Here is a 17,885-nt window from a genome sequence, read left to right as displayed (position 1 = left end):
ATCCCGCCTGCTACAGGAATCGTAGAGGGCGCAGGAGAGGGCAGACCATGCAAAGGTCAGTTGGCGTCGGGTGGGATTTTCCAGACTTTGGGCAAGCATGGATGGAAAATTCCACCCAAAGTGTTTAGACAATGGAACACAACTCCATTTGGGCATTTTTGAAATCATAACATCAGTTTGGGAAAACCTCGGGTATCCAATGTTCTTGTATGCTATGGTGCAGAGCTAACTTGTCCTGGAGTTGAAATTTTAGACTTTGAAGGTAATCCAGTGGTTTCACAACACTTTTAATTTGATTTCAATGGAAATGATCATCAAGGGGTGTTTAACATGGACTAGCACGTGATTCCCACAGGAACTCAAAACTATCCCACTGATCCAACCATTAAGCACACATAACTCAGGCAATTGGCTGCGTCTTACGGAAATGTGATATTTTTTAAATCAATTTTTTCATTTAATTTGGAATTTCGTACCATCAGGATCTCTCTCAAGTGACTGGGCTGGAACTTGCTCAGGATTAGTGCTGTGAGAAAGGGGTGTAAACGCAACATAATGCTGACTTTCAGCATGCAGAACCGAGAAAGCTGCACTTCAGTAACTAACGACTGTTTTTATGTTTTAGAGACAGAGATATACAGCACGGAAACAGGCCCTTCAGCCCAACTCATCCATGCTGACCAGGTTACCGAAACTGAACTAGTCCCATTTGCCTGCCTTTGGCCCTTTTCCCATTAAACTTTTCCCATCTAAGTATCTGTTCAAATGTATTTTAAATGTTGTAATTGTACCCACCTCTACCACATTCTCTGGCAACTCATTCCATATACACACCACCCCCGGGATGAAAATGTTGCCCCTCAGGTCCTTTTAAATCTTTCCCCTCTCACCTTAAACCTCTGCCCTCTAGTTTTGGACACCCCCACCTTGGGGAAAAGACCTTGGTTATTCACCTTAACTATTCCTGTCATGATTTCATAAACCTCTATCAAGTCACCCCTCATTCTCCTGTGCTCTAGGAAAATAAGTCCCAGTCGACTTAGCTTCTCCTTATAATTCAAACCTTCCAGTCCCGATAACATCCTTGGAAATCTTTTTTGCACCCATTCCAGTTGAATAACATCCTTCATATAGCAGGGCAACCAGAGTTGCACACAGTACTCCCAATATGGCCTTACCAATGTCTTGTCCAGTTGTAATATAATGTCCCAACTCCTGCACTCAATGCTCTGACCAATGACGGCAAGTGTGATAAATGCCTTCTTCACCACCCTATTTGTGTCACCACTTCCAAGGAACTATGTACTTGCACTCCTCAGTCTCTCTGTTCAACAACACTCTCCAGGACACTAACATTAACTGTATCAGTTCTGCCCTGCTTTTTCTTACTAAAATGCAACACTGCCTGCCTGATCTTTGGTGATCTTCTGAACCAGTTCAGCAAATTCCCTACCAAGACCCTCTGTCACATACTAATATAGCTCTGTCCTCTCGATACAAAAGACCCGGGAACACAAACTTCCCGCATTCACACCAGTTCTGAATGGATCATAAATATATTTTTTAAAATATTAAGCACACCAGGATTCAAAGTCACATTCTTGGTGTTTTATGGCAATTTTTGTAAGAATGTTCTTTCACTTGTTAATGATCCTTAGACAGCACCTTCCAAACACACGACCACTTCAATCTAGAAGGACAAGGGTAGCAGATACATAGGAACACCACCACCTGCAAGTTCCCCTTCAACACACTCACCATCCTGACTTGGAAATATATCGCTGCTCCTTTGCAGTTGCTGAGTCAAAATCCTGGAATTCCCTTCCTCAGGGCATTGTGGGTCAACCCACAGCACATGGACTGCAGCGTTTCAAGATGGCAGCTCACCATCACTTTCTCAGGGATCATAAGACCGTAAGACATAAGAGCAGAATTAGGCCATTTGGCCCATCGAATCTCCTCTGCCATTCAATCATGGCCGATATGATTCTCATCCCCATTCTCCTGCCTTCTCCCCCATAACCCTTGATCCTCTAGAACCTATCTATCTCTGTCTTAAAGACATTCAATGTCCTGGCCTCCAGGACATTGAGTTAAATTGTATTTTCTGAAGCATTTGAGTGCAGGTGTAGGGAGATCTTGCTGCAGTTGAACAGAGTCTTGTGGGACTACAACTTGGGTACTGAGTACAGTCTCAGACTTTGTACTGAAGGAAGAATCCACTTGCCCTAAAGGAGATGCTGGGAAGGCTCACTACATTGATTACTGGGATGAGAGGGTTATCTTGTGAGGAGAGGTGGCATAGAATGGGCCTGTAGGACTGAATTTTATGAACCCTTGCCGGGTGTGTTTTCAGCAGAGGGTAGGGGTTGGGCACATAAAGTACGATCGGTATGTGGCCTACTGTCTTCCTACCCATCCCTGGCCCAATCCCCATAATCTGAGGAGATGAGAAAGGTGCCCTCCAACCTGCCTGCTTTAGACCCATTAAGACCCACCTATGGCCAATAAATGGCCACTTAAGGACTTCAACCCACCTCCGCTGCCATGATACAGTGAAAGATGGGCAAGAGTGGAAAGGCTTTTTCTTCACCAAAGATGGTGAAAAGGCTGAAGAAAGTGGAGAAAGGGGGGGATGCAACTTTTGAAGAGTGCCCTATGCACATTAGTGACACCTCCCCACCCTACGATGGTACCCTCCCCCTTTGTTCTTCCATGCCTGGCATGCAAAAGCAGCAACCCTCCTTCCCCAGTCCCAAGGTGCCCAATCGCTCTCCACCTGGAAAGCTTGGGTCCGGCTACTATTAGTCTTCCTTGCAGTTCCAGCAGCTGCCACTACTGAGTTCTGGCGCTGCAGAGGCTGCAAGAGATGTCAGCAAATCAGATTGGCCAGCAGCACTAGAGGCCACACCTTCCACTGAGAAAAACCCATCCAGTTCACCAATGTCCTGTAGGGAAGGAAATCTGTCGCCCTTACCCAGTCTGGCCTACATGTGACTCCAGAGCCTCAGCAATGTGGTTGACTCTCAACAGCCCTCAGGCAAGTAGGGCTGGGTAATAAATGCTGGCCAGGCAATGATGCCAATGTCCCTCAAATGAATTAAGAAAACTCCCTACCCCCACCAGTGGTGTAATGAAGCTCCAATAAGAAATCGGGAATGCCATTACCCAGACATTGAAGTATCATTAGCGGGTTTTCCCACGTAAGGGTCAGCAGGGTTTACAACAGGTCTGGACAAATAGGAGCCTAGCAAACACAACTTGCCATGGGTGCACAGGTAAAAACTGCCCCCAGGATGGAGAGAGTCATAATCAGTCAGCACCCGGGCAGTGGGGAGAGAGGGGGTTATGTTGGAGGAGTTTAAGGTGGGTGGGGGTTCCCTGAGGGGAGGTTCCAAATACGTGGGGGAGAAAGGTCCTAGTTGCATGGGTGGGCTTCTGTCACCGTTAGGCAGGGGAATCCTTATTTTCTTTGCAGATCAGGGTGGCCTTTTGACTGAGATTATTGGATGGGCAGGCTCATTCAGAACCCAGGGCACAGTGTCATGAGACCCACCTTTTGATTTGATTAGTTTTATTATTGTCACATGTATTAACATACAGTGAAAAGTATTGTTTCTTGCGCGCTATACAGACAAAGTATACCATACATAGAGAAGGAAAGGAGAGAGTGCAGAATGTAGTGTTACAGTTATAGCTAGGGTGTAGAGAAAGATTAACTTAGTGCGAGGTAGGTCCATTTAAAAGTCTGACAGCAGCAGGGAAGAAGATATTCTTGAGTCGTTTAGTACGTAACCTCAGACTTTTGTATCTTTTTCCTGACGGAAGAGAGAATGTCCGGGCTCTTGATTATGCTGGCTCAGACAGCAGGAACCTCCATGGCGAGAAAAGCTGGCAAGTGCAGCCAGCGGGATAGATCCCGTTTTCCCCACCTGACTTGACGCATAGTCAGTAAAAGAGAAAATCCTGTCCATAATCTCAGGGGACAGACATTTCAGACTGAGGTGAGGAAAAACATGTTCACTCACTCAGGGAATCATTGGAATCGTCCCTGGGGAGCTCTGAATGCTGAGCTGCGTGATCCATAACGTTTTGGACACTGAAAGGAATCAAGGAGCATGGAGATCAGGCAGGAAAGTGGAGTTGAAGTCAAGGGTCACCAATGATCTTAATAAAATAGTGGAAGGGTGATGTGTCCGACTCCTGCCCCTTTCTCTTGTGGTTTATGCTGTGCCTAATGTGCATCGGTGATGGTTTGATGTTAGTTTTTGTACGCAAAGATTCACAGAAGGAATATGACATAAGTTCCACCCTTACCTCTGACCCAGATTGCTAACACGGATTTTCACTTCCTTCATGATTTTCCAGCATATGCTTAGGAGATTAGCAGGAAATGTTGTTGTAAGTAACGGTCGGCAAGATCCGCATAAAGTTGGCCTGACTTTCAGGAAATTCCGGGTCACTGATTCTTCATTGGGGAATTTTGCTAAAGTGAATGAGAAGGTTACAAAATGCTTTGCCCATGTGGATTCCATCTTCAGCGTTGATTTTTTGGAGCAGCAAGCAAGAGTGGAACAGCAGACAACTTGGAAAGACAGGTTTATAAAGCAGCACCACAGATAGTGAAGACTATGATGTGCAGCCCCAGAAGTTATGTTTCAGGAGGGCCCTTCGTTCTGCGTGACATTCGCTGAAGCTCTTGCATCTCCCATTTGCTGTGTCATAGCATCATAGAGGTTTACAGCATGGAAACAGGCCCTTCAGCCCAACTTGTCCATGCCACCCCTCTTAAACTGCTAAGCTAGTCTCAATTGCCCATGTTTGACCCATATCCCTCTATACCCATAAAATTAAATTACTGTGGATGCTGGAATCTGAAACCAAAAGAGAAAACGCCGGAAAATCTCAGCAGGTCTGGCAGCATCTGCAAGGAGAGAAAAGAGCTGACGTTTCGAGTCCAGATGACTCTTTGTTAAAGTGCTTTGACAAAGGGTCATCTGACCTCGAAATGTCAGCTCTTTTCTCTACTTACAGATGCTTCCCTCTATACCCATCTTACCCATGTAACTGTGTAAATGCTTTTTAAAAGACAAAATTGTACCTACCTCTATTACGACCTCTGGCAGCTTGTCCCAGGTATTCACCACCTTCTGTGTGAAAAAATTGCCTCTCTGGACCCTTCTGCATCTCTTCCCTCACCTTTAAGCCTATGCCCACTAGTTTTAGACTCCCCTACCTTTAGGAAAAGATGTTCACTATCTCGCTGATCTATGCCCGCAGTATTTTGTAGACCTCAATAAGATCACTCCTAAGCCTCTGTTTATAACTCTAACCATCAAATCCCAGCAGCATCCTAGTAAATCTTTTCTGCACTCTTTCTAGTTTAATAATATCCTTTCTGTAGTAACTGTGGATTGAAGAGAAGCAGTTATCAAGTGCTGCATGTAATGGCATTCCATTACGCCACCATCCCTGCCACACATCATTACAGACTCTCTGCAATGCCTTAATTTGGCTCTATTGTTCCACAAGTGCTTATCTGTTCATGTCGGGACCTGTGATCTTTGCCTAGATGCTGAACAACCAGCATTCGTCAACTCCTAAAGTCTCCATTTAGGGATGTCATGCACTATCCACAATAATGTACCCTTGGCTAGCTCAGCCATAGTGAGTCATCCTATGTCAGTTTCTCATCTTCGGATATCTATATCACTCTGATCTAAACTGATAAAGTTCCTAATGAAATGAGCCAGTTTCTGTTCTGCCTGTTCTCAGATGTCCTGGCATTGATTCCTCCTCTCTCTCTCCCTGTCTCTGCGGCCTTTCCTTTGTATCTGCTTTCTGTGGAGCTATGAAGAATGGGAAATGAATTGAACTTCCTGGTGTCCAATTTATCCTTCCTTTAGCCTCCTACACGAATCTCTCGGAAAATGAGTGTCAAAAAGATAAGTACACTTCTGATCTTTGACCATTATCATCTGGCACAAACCATCTCTGGTTAAAGGTTCTCCAATGACTGCACTCTCTGGCACAGGTTGAATAAATTCCCAGCTTTGCCTCTATCCCCTCCTGCTGTCCATCCTCCTGTAAGCCTGTCCTTAGTAGTTGTCTGTAATCTTTCCCCATTGTTAGTCACGGACTGTTTAGTTTTACAACTATGCATAACACACCCACATTTAAAATGGGCAGTCATTCATATTGGCCATTAAAGAATAACCATGACACATTTCCATTCATATCAATTGCGAAGTTTCTGCTTCTAGCGTCTTGAGTGTTCCCTTTATTTCAGGCCAAAATAGTCGTGATTCACAAGACTTCATTTCCCCTCAGGTCTCTATTTCTTTTGCAATTTAAAATGCAAACATAGTATCTCAGAAAAATGTTGCAAAGCTACATCTGTAGCACAAGGGATAGGAGGTCAGAGAAAGTGAATTGCAAGGCAGAAACTGTATTATGTTTTTTTCAGCTATGCGGAACTTCACTTTTCAGTACTTGAACCTTTATATTAGGTCATTGCCACTAACACTTTGCTACTCAACTCGGGGATTTTCACCGTAACTTCATTGCAGTGTTAATGTAAGTCTACTTGCGACACTAATGAATAAACTAAACTTTAAACTCTGTCTTGCAGGAGATTTATCTGGAACTTGTGCTGAATGTGTTCATTTATCTTATACCCTGCTAACCCTGAGTAATGGTGGGGCAGCACAGTGGTTAGCACTACTGCCTTGTAACCCAAGGACCCTGGTTCGATTCCTGGCTTGGATCACTGTTTGTGTGGAGACTGCATGTTCTCCCCATGTCTGTGTGGGTTTCCTCCAGGTGCTCCAGTTTCCTCTCACAGTCCAAAAAATGTGCAGGTTAGGTTGATTGGCCATGCTTAATCCTCCCTCAGTATGCCCGAATAGGTGCCAGAGTGTGGCGGCTAGGGGATTTTCACAGTAATTTCATCGCCGTGTTAATGTAAGCCAACTTGTGACAAATAAATAAACTGTAATGCAAACTGACTCAAGATTTGACAGAAATCTGGTAGCTAAAATGCAGCCAGTGTTATTTTATTTTTCATATGTGCGTTATACAAATCTTTTTTTTCCACATACACATTCTGCTCAGCAGTCAGTCAAGAACAAGGCAATAATTTTTAATGTTATCTCTGCCATTATACATGTATAATGAGCATATTGCGTTTGCACAAAAGCATTGAAGAAATCTCACCTTCTCTTATGGAATTCCCACTGAATCAGTGAGGTTTCAGCAGGCATGCATGAACTTCAAGACGCTGTATCCATTTCGTTTAACTGTTCCAAGTATAGGTGTCTCTACAGATCACTTAGTTCCAAGAAATACTTTATGTAAATGTACTTTAGAGGTAATTATTGGCTGACTTCTGAAAGGTACAAAATATAAGTTAAAGGCAGCGCAAGTTCACCGCACGTACCTTTGATAACCTTGTGAGCGCACTAAACATATTCCAGCATTGGAGAGATATTCTGGGTATCAGTGGGGGTTGCCACTCCCTTTGACATAATATAAAAGTAAAATACTGCAGGTGCCGGAATCTGGAACAACAGCAGAAAATGCTGGAAAATCTCAGCAGGTCTGACAGTGTCTGTGGAGAGAGAATAGAGCCAACATTTCGAGTCTGGATGACCCTTCGTCAGAGCTGAAGGCAAAGAAAATCAGACAAGAAGGGGTGGGGGGATTGTAATTGATAGGAATGGCATAGAAAGAAAAACAAAGGGGATGTAAATGCTGATGATAAAGGCTGAGAATGGTGCTAAGAGCGTCCATTAAGAGGTTGAAATGTGTAAATGTCAGGACAGAGGTACAGAGAGTAAGAATGTGGCAGTGGACCCTCGTGGGGTGGAGGGGAGGAACAAGGTGGAAAGCGAGATGTTAGAAGTGGAAAAGTAAAATAAAAAAAGATATGAAGTACAAGAAGTGGATGACATAACCCTGGCTGGTGTATTAGCAGGTTAACAGCAAGGCGGCATGGTAGCACAGTGGTAAGCACTGCTGCCTCACAGCGCCAGGGACCCAGATTCGATTCCTGGCTTGGGTCACTGTCTGTGTGGAGTTTGCATGTTCTCCCTGTGTCTGCGTGGGTTTCCTCCCACATTCTGGAAGACGTGCTGGTTAGGTGCATTGATAGGCACCAGAGTGTGGCAACTAGGGGAATTTCACAGTAACTTAATTGCAGTGTTAATGTAAGCCTTACTGATGACTAATAAATAAACTTTAATCTATCTTCCTGCTCACCTGAGCGTAATATTCAGTAAAAATTATTCTTTAATTACTCCCTGAGCAGTATGATGTCTGTATCTCCTGTGTTCATTTTTGAACCGAGGTTTGAAATTGCGGCTGTACGCATTGCTTTAAGAGCTGCACTCATGTTTTTACCAGAGCTTCCTCTCCGACCCCGGGGATTTGTTGGCAGCACCTGCACTGTTGTTCAATCCGGCGAAATTTAAATTTCTGAAACTGGAATCTAGAACAGGGTCATCAAACTGGAACGCACGGGAGGAGTTGAAGTGGGGTAGCTTTCAGAGTGGGGCTGCACCACACTTATCTTTCAGCTAGGCAGGGGGAAAAGATGTCGTGAACAGGATTAATTTCACATGTATAAGACACAAGATACGTAGCAAACAACAGAAGATGCTTTCAAATTATTGGAATGAGTCAGTCTGGGTAGTTCAAGCTATTGAGTGTTCCTAAGGATAAGCATTTGTTCCTTTGGCTTGTTATAGCATTCCATAAATGTTACTCGAGCGTGAGGAAGTTTCACAAGGTATAGCAGAGAAAGTAAGAGTGACCATTGAAAGTGTACACAATTGCAAACCTTTTAACCCATTGTGTAACCATATGTGCTTGTACTTTTGCACTGTGATGTTTCCTTGCGATTTTTGCTCTCTGTAGGAATACAAAACCTGTACGGTTCTGAGACCTCATAAATAGCTGAGACAGGAGTTTGTGTCACTGTCTTACTTTAGGCTAAGTTTACCAAGCGGCAGGACTTCTGAATCGAGCTTTATTTTTTGTCGGCTTTTGAAGCTTTCGCTGACCGCGACACACTCTTGCAGTCTGTCGGCATGAGTTACTTTCTGCTTAGCTACCTGTTTGGTGGAATTGTACCAGTTCAGGGTTGGTTTCTGGAAATGCAAAGGCCGAATTTACAAAATGCAAACTGACGGCTAGAAGTTCTGCTTGGCAGGTGGATGCCCACAATTATTCAGAGGTCCCCAGCACACTGCCCAATTTTGTTGCCTTTGAAACATAAGGATAAGAATGGGAGAATGTCCCTCGAACCTGTTCGGATAAACTATTAGTGGCAAGGTGGTTAGCACTGCTGCCTCACAGCGCCTGGAACCCAGCTTCGATTCTGACCTTGGGCGCCTGCCTTGTGGAGTTTGCATGTTCTCCCAGTACCTGCGTGGGTTTCCTCCGGGTGCTCCAGTTTCCTCCCACAGTCTAAAGGTGTGCAGGTAACATGGATTAGCCATAGTAAATGTGTGAGGTTATGGGGGTGGGGTGTGTGTGGGTGGGCCTGGGTGAGATGCTTCTTTGGAAAGTGAGTGCAGATTCAATGAACTGAATGGCCTCCTTCCGCACTATAAGGATTCTATGGATTAGGTCATCTGCATGATCTACATCTTAACTACATTGAGACCTTGGCTATGTAACCTTTAGGAGTCTTGCCTAGCCCAAATGGAGTCTTCTCCATTTTGAAATTTTCAATTGACTGCAATAGATTTCTTTTGGGGAGAGATAGTTCCAAATTTATACTTGCCTTTATATGAAGAAATGCTTCCTAATATGAACACTGGCACCCTCATTCTAACCTTAAAATATACGTTACTTGTCCTGGACTCTCCCATCGGGGAAATGTGTTTCTCTCTATCTCTTAATTCATTGGGAATCATTAGTTAGGCCAGTATTTGTTCCCCATCCCTAATCACCCTTGAACTGAATGGCCTGGTAAGGCAATTTCAGAGGACATTTAAGAATCAACCGCACTGCTGTGGACCTGGAGTCACATATGTAGGCCAGACCAGATAAAGACAGCAGATTTCCTCCCCTAGAGAATCAGATGGATTTTTACAACTATGATCACCATCAGACTATTAATTCCAGATTTTTAATGAATTCAAAAATGGCAGCATTCAAACCCAGGCCCCAAAGTATTACCCTGGGTCTCTGGATTATTATTAAAGCGGCAATGTTACTATACCACCACCTCTATCTGTTCCATCAATTCTTTTAATCATCTTACACACTTCAACTAGCTCACCTCTTGTTCTATACTCAAGAGAATGCAGGCCTAGTCTATGCAACCTGTCCTTGCAATTGAACTCCATTTATAGAATCATAAAATTCCTACAGTGAAGAACGAGGCCATTCAGCCCATCGAGCCTGTACTGCCAACAATCCACTCAGGCCCTATCCCCGTAACCCCACGTGCTTACCCTTATAATCCCCCTGACACTAAGGGGCACTTTAGCATGGCCAATCAACTTAACCCGCACATCTTTGGAGTGTGTGAGCAAACCCACGCAAATACGGGGAGAACGTGCAAACTCTGCACAGACAGTGACCCGAGGCTGAAATCAAACTCGGGTCCCTGGCGCTGTGAGGCAGCGGTGCTAACCACTGTGCCACCGGGCTGCCCTAAGTTCACCCCTGCTTTCTTCTGCCTGTGAACCTGATTTGCACCGAGGGTGGATATGGCTTGTTGCTGCTGGCAATGTGTGTACAACATTATCAGAGCCTTAAAAATATCGACTCCATTTCTGGGTAAGGAGTCCCACTCAGCAGGAGGCCAAGCCTGAGGGCAAAGGTCAGCACCATGAGCTGTCTGTATGTCCAACCGACTGTGTTGTACCTTCTCCATTCTGCGGTGTCACTGAGTAGAAATTTGTGTCTGGATTTGGGTCAATTAGTGGCGTCAGGGCTACAGAATCACGTGAAAGCTGCAAGGTCATGGTGCTGGCACCACAGAGGTGAGAGCAAGTGGTGGGTAAACTTTACTGAAAAGGGAAGGATCCCTCACTATTTTGAGTGGAAAACAGAAATGCCCAGGCTGTTAATAAAGAACAAAGAACAAAATCAGCCCGGGAAACAGGCCCTTCGGCCCAACGAGCCCACGCCGCCATCTCAACACCACCAGTCCACCTCTCTACCCATGACCCCTATCTAATGTTTTATGGCCATCCAGATTGAGGGAAACTGATTTAGGGACAATTTATTCCTGCCAGTCAGCCTAACAGCACATCTTTGGGGTGTGGGAGGAAACCGGAGCACCCGGAGAAAACCCACGCAAGCACGGGGAGAATGCACAAACTCCCACAGACACCGGCCCAAATCCATGTGTCTGCACAGCAATCAGCGATAGTCACTGAGCTGTCGTCAGGGAAAAGCATCTAATCATTTAATTACGGTTTTGCTGTTTCCTGTGCCCTTAGGAGATGAAAACAGGGCAAAGTGATGTTTGTGGTTGCCTGTTAGAAGAGGGTCCGAATTGTTTTTTCTCACAAAGTTACTCCTCTGTTTCATTGCAGTAGTAAAGGATTCCTTCAGACCCGGAAAGATGTAGTAGAAAGACTGCAGAAAACCATCGATGAATGTTACCAATTAAATAGATATTTACCGCACACAAATTAAAGATATGGACAGCACAGACATGGAAGGAGCATGAAGCTTCATGCAGCGAGAAAGACACCGTAGTATCTCTGAAAGTACAACATTTAAAAAGGAAGACTACAAATGGATATTGGAAAAAGCCAGGAAAATAGAGTTAGGCCACTAATGTTGAAGAGTTTGCATCGGGAGGCAGGTAGACTAGCTTCCTTCTCTGATTTCACTGCGTAATAAGTAAATGTGGGCGTTTTTTTTAACCTTCATTGCTTGGGAGAATGAATTGGCCATCCATTGCAAAACCAACCCAATTTTCATCTTATTAAAATCAGTGGTAACGTAAAAGCCAAACAACGATTAGTTGAAAGAAGGACAAAGCTGTTAAATAACCAGTCAAGTAGCGTTTGCTATGATCTTCAGTCAGGTACAAATTTAAAGTTTATTTATTTGTCACAAGTAGGCTTACATCAACACTGCAATGAAGTTACTGTGAAAATCCCCTCGTCGCCATGCTCTGGTGGTGCCTGACACAGAACCACTTAAGGAGCTAAAGGAGTTGATTGGCCGTGCTAAAGTGCCCCTTAATATCGGGGTAAGTACTGATGATCAAAAACTGGATCAAATTATTGGGTTTAAGAAGCATCTTAAAGCAGGTGAGTGAGAGAGAGGTGGGGAGGTTTAGACATCCAGAGTGTAGGAGGCAGGCAGCTGAAGGCACAGCCACCAATGACAGAACAATAAAAATTGGAGACGCACAGGAAGCAAGAATTGGGAGAACTATTAATCCAGAAAATGTTCTGGGAATCCAGGTTCAAATCCTGCCATGGCAGCTAGTGGAATTTAAATTCAATTAAAATGAAATACCTGGAATAAAGAACCTACTGAAGACCATGAAGCCATTGCTGATTGTCAGAAAAACCCATCTGGTTCACTAATGTCCTTTAGGGAAGGAAATCTGCCATCCTTACCCGGTCTGGCCCACGTATGATTCCAGAGCCACAACAATGTAGTCGACTCTCAACTGCCCTCCAAGGACAACTAGGATTTGGCAATAAATGCAGGCTAGCCAGCGATGTCCAAATCCCATGAATGAATTAAAAAAAAAACACAGATACAGTTTAAGGTTTTAACTTTTTTGTATTAGTGTCACAAGTAGGTTTACATTAACGCTGCAATGAAGTTACTGTGAAAATCCCCTGTTGCCACATTCTGGTGCCTATTCATGTGTACTGAGGGAGAATTTAGCTTGGCCAATGTACCTAACCAGCACATCTTCTGGACTGTGGGAGGAAACTGGAGCACCTGGCGGAAACCCACGCAAACATGAGGAGAATGTGCAGACTCCACACAGACAGCGACCCAAGCCGGAAAGTGAACCTGGATCCCTGGTGCTGTGAGGCAGCAGTGCTAAGCACTGTGCCACCATGCTCGAAAAAAGTTTGCAGTACTGAACAAACTTGCCCTGTGCACAGGAAACATCTTAGTGCTAGCTTCATCATGCAGAATATGTTGAAACAGGTATGCAGAGTTACACCAATATTAACACAACTCTGTTCTCAAAAACAACTTTGAAATAAGGCGGCTCTCCCATAACAAGAGGAAAAGCTCTGCTATTCAAAGAAGCAATGGTTCCTTCTGATATTTGTAGTTTACCCAACAAATTTACTGTCCTGTGGCTGTACACTATTCATTGATTACATTGTTATTCAATGCATTGATGGAAACTTTACAATCATTAATCATAGAACCCTACAGTGCAGAAAGAGGCCCTTCGGCCCATTGAGTCTGCACCGAACACAATCCCACCCAGGCCCAACCCCCATATCTCTATGTATTATACCCACTAATCCGTGCTACCCTAGGCACTAAGGGGCAATTTCTTAGCATGGCCAATCAACCTAACCCACACATCTTTGGACTGTGGGAGGAAACCGGAGCACCCAGAGGAAACCCATGCAGACACGAGGAGAATGTGCAAACTCCACACAGACAGTGATCCGAGCCGAGAATCGAACCCAGGACCCTGGAGCTGTGAAGCAGCAGTGCTAACCACCGTGCTACCATGCCGCCCATTGGCAGAATTCTCCCCAAAAAATGTTTAATGTTTGTTTTAACCTTACTGAATGGTGGAGCAGGCTCGAGGGGCTGAACGGCCTATTCCTGCTCCTAATTCACATGTCTGTATGCCACTCACCAACATTTTTATTGCAAAATGGGGTGGGATTCTCACGTCCCACGGCAGTGAACGGAGATTTGGCTGAGTGCCAAATACTCCGTCCTCTTTGGCAGTGGTGGCAGGACGTTAACAGCCAGAGAACTCCGGCCTAGGTGTTTTATTGTTACTTCTACAACATAGCTTCTCTCTTAAATGACTTGAACTTCAGGAATCAACTTGCTGTAGGGAGAGGTGCATTTGTTCTGCATGCCAGCCTTTGAGCTGGTGAGCTGTGCAGTATCTCACTATATTGTGCCAATAAGAAAACAGAACAAAGTGTGGGTCTGTGTCCGGTTCACGTGTTTTTTCTCTTTCTGGGAGTGCTGTGTTGTAATTTTAACAGCATTCTGTGTCTTGTCATTTGATGCCTTGCTGAGCTGATGATATGACTGAGCTCAGATTGTTGCTGGATTGCCTCACAAGTACAATGCTGGCCCATTGATAAAACCTGGAATACCACAAAGTACAAGGTGAGCTTTCATCTTGAAAATGACCGTTCCTTTCCGTGAGTTGAACAGTCTGCCTATTTAACAGAAATCAGAGTAATAATTTTCGGAGATTGTGGGCGGAATTCTCCCCAAAAAATTCTAACTGTCGAATTCGTGTGAAAACTGGAGTAATTCACATTTTTGTCAGTGGGAGTTCAGGGAAGAATCTCCCTTACTCTGTGCACTGCAGAGGCCACCAGCATGAACATCATGAAATTTCAGGGGGCGGGGACCGTTCCCACTGGAGAGTCTGAATTCGGTGCGCTGGGGGGGGGGGGGGCATTGCCCATGTGCCAATTTGTCAGTGCCAAGATCGGCGCATGGGCAGTGATCCCATACCGATGACCTCCTGATTGCTGGCTAGCCCTGTGATCCCCGCATTGTCGGCTCTCTGAACGCCCACAGCCCAAACACCGGCCCTACCAACCGTTCCCGGGCCCAGCCCCGACACCCCACCCTGCCAGCCCGCTGCAATCTTCAGCCACCCACCTCCGACTCCCTCCACCCCCCCCACCAACAATCTACCGTCCTTACCTGGTCTGGCCAACATATGACTTCAGAGCACGCAGCAACACGGTTGACTCTCAACTGTCCTCGGGCTTTCTATATTAACAAAGCTTTTCATCTGATTCTGTCACACAGAGCAGGTTAGAGTTAAAAGAAAATAGCTTGGCGTCTGGATTCCATCAGTTGTGAATAAATTTAGATGCTTAGCTGAAAACACGTGGAACTGTAGGAAGTCTAATTTCCCAAGCTTCACATAATCTGTGTCTTTCATCTGTTTCTTCTATTGAAGCTTCATGACAGATTCAGAGCCACTTCCAGTCCTCACACTATGTGGTGTTGGTTACTAAATTTAGTTACTAACAAGCTTGCAAAGACTGCACAACCTGAAAACATGCAAAGTGTAAAGCCTCAGCAGTGGAAACTTGCCAAAGAGGAACTCCTGGTCTCTCAAGGCCAAGACACCAAATCCTGCCCCCAAACTGTGCCATATGGGGTCATTTGCATCGTCAGGACTGTTCACTGTTACTTGTAAAGGCCTTTCCTCACGCATCCACAGACGCCTGCCAGTACTCCTGCCTCACGGTGCTAGGGACCTAGGTTCGATTCCTGGCTTGGGTCACTGGCTGTGTGGAGTTTGCACATTCTCAGCGTGTCTGCATGGGTTTCCTCCGGGTGCTCCGGTTTCCTCCCACACTCCAGAGATGTGTGGGTTAGGTTAATTGGCCATGCTAAATTGCCCCTTAGTGTCAGGGAGACCAAATATGTGGGTTTATGGGGATAGGACCTGGGTGGGATTGTTTTCGGTGCAGTCTCGATGGGCCAGATGACCTCCTTTTGCACTCTAGGTTCTACGATGACAGTTTTTCTGCGTTAGAAAGGCACAACGGGCTTAACTCCAGAGGTATATTTTAGGGGTAGCCCAGGAATTCCCCCAGAACATGCCCTTGATTTTGAGGTACAAGTGGAAGATTAAACCTTTCCCGTGCCAACACCCACCCACGCTCACCCTCATCCACGGCTTCATCAAATGGTCCAATGTAATAAACAGGACAGAATCCAAATTTCAGATCCCCTGACCAGAAATCAAAGGGGAGACAGAATTAGTTCTTATTGGCATTTTAGGCCAATGGTCTACATTCACCTCTAGTAATTGTTACTCCCATGTTAACTCCTACTGGAAATACAGTGTAGATCAGTATCTCAGAAACACAGAGCTCTGATGCTGATTGGGATCGTCATCAACCTTACCAGTACAAAGTGAAAAACTGATTGAAACGTGGCTTATCCTGGCTCTTCTGTCATCCGTGCATGGTCAGGTGAGAAGAGTCCAAGGAACAGCCCTCGCTGATGACAACATCCTTATGTTCTTCAAATGACCTCAGAATGCCAGAGGTTGGGGCCTAGCTGAACAAGTGACAGAAAGGTCAAAGGCTGTGTTTCAATATTGTAGTGCTCGTTGTTATGTCCGGTTGGCAACAAGTTAGGAATGTGGCTGCCAAGTGTGAAAGGGTGGCATGAATATGCCTGAAGTAAACTGAATTGGGGCACAGGCCAAATTCAGATATAGAACCACAGTTGGGCCCTATTTTCAATGCTCAGCAGACCAGTTCAGCATGTTCACCCGAGTGTCCGGGACCACCTGGCCTGCGACCTCGAGTATTCAGGGTGTGTACGTTTGTCACATATTATCTCATCTGCTGGCCTTTGCCAAGAGAGAGCTATCAGACCTTCTAAGGTCCGTTTTAAGACTGAAGTTTTTGCTTTGCTTTTTGATATATTCATACACATACAAAATGAAAGCCCCTTTGACTAAGTTCTATTTTTAGGGTTCCATTTATCAAGGTTGTGAAATTTGCAAACACCGTACTGAGAAAATCTGGATTCAGCTCATTTCACTGTCGCATTACACTCTAAAAACATTCTGCTTCTTGAACTAGTCCAAGGTGTCCTTGGCCCCGGGGTAATCAGGGGTTGTAATCCTTATTAAAACTATGTTGGGAGGGTAATTTGCCCTTGGGGCCCCCTCATTCTTTGCTCTGGGAAGGGCAGATTGTCAATCACCAACTCAAACTCTTTCCTGGGTGACACTGCTTCCTCACAGCGTCAGGGACCCTGGTTTGATCCTGGCCTTGGGTGACTGTTCTGTGGAGTTTGCGCATTCTTCCCATGTCTGAATGGGTTTCCTTCTGATGCTCCGGTTTCCTCCCACAGTCCAAAGATGTGTGGATTAGGTGGATTGGCCATGCTAAATGTGAGGGGGTTACGGCGATAGGCAGGGAAAGGGACTGAGTAAGATACTCTGTCAGAGAGTCAGTGGAAACTAGATGGGCCAAGTGGCCTCCTTCTGCACTGTCAGGGTTCTATGGATTCTGGAAAGTATTGGTGAAAAACTGAAACATTCTGTGGATGATGCACATTTCTGCTCAACACATTATCAGAGGCAGATCAATGATTTTATTCTGTGGGGACAATGACTCAGACATACCAACATTGACATATTTTGCACTAAACATTTGCAGAGCTCTTGATGAATGGATAACGTTGTTATGTGTGGAAACCCTCCTTAAGTCAGCTTAAAGTAATTGTCTGAGAGTGATTAAAAAAAAGGAACTATTCTGGAAGCAGGAAAACAGTTTCCTCTGATGGGCAAATCCAGAACATGGGGGCAAAATTGTAAAATTGGAGCGAGACCATTTCAGAATGAAATCAGAATGTATTTTTTACACAGAGTGCTGCAAATCTAGAATTCCTGTTATCTGAAGAGCTGTTAACTTTTTGGAGTTTTTTTTGTGATGTAAGGGTTTGAAACTTAAGTTAAGTTTAAGTAAGTTTATTAGTCACAAGTAGGCTTACATTCACCCTGCAATAGAGTTAATGCAAAAATCCCCTAGTCGCCACACTCCAGCACCTGTTCGGGTACATGAGGGAGAATTTAGCATGGCTAATACACCTAACCTGCCCATCTTGGAGTATGGGAGGAAACTGGAGCATACAGAGGAAACCCACGCAGACACAAGGAGAATGTACAAACTCCATACAGACAG

General features: G+C 44.9%; 1 protein-coding gene across 5 annotated transcripts in view; it reads left to right on the top strand.

Moving 5' to 3' along the window:
• Window positions 1-17,885, top strand: part of LOC145347181 (thrombospondin type-1 domain-containing protein 4-like) — a 428,571-nt gene that overhangs the window by 203,520 nt on the left and 207,166 nt on the right. The gene's annotated exons all lie outside the window — the stretch shown is intronic.

The sequence above is a fragment of the Carcharhinus amblyrhynchos genome, chromosome 1, assembly GCF_965287045.1.
Source record: "Carcharhinus amblyrhynchos chromosome 1, sCarAmb.v2.hapA, whole genome shotgun sequence".
In the NCBI taxonomy this organism is placed as follows: Eukaryota; Metazoa; Chordata; class Chondrichthyes; order Carcharhiniformes; family Carcharhinidae; genus Carcharhinus; species Carcharhinus amblyrhynchos.
This window is presented reverse-complemented; position numbering and strand designations above follow the sequence as displayed.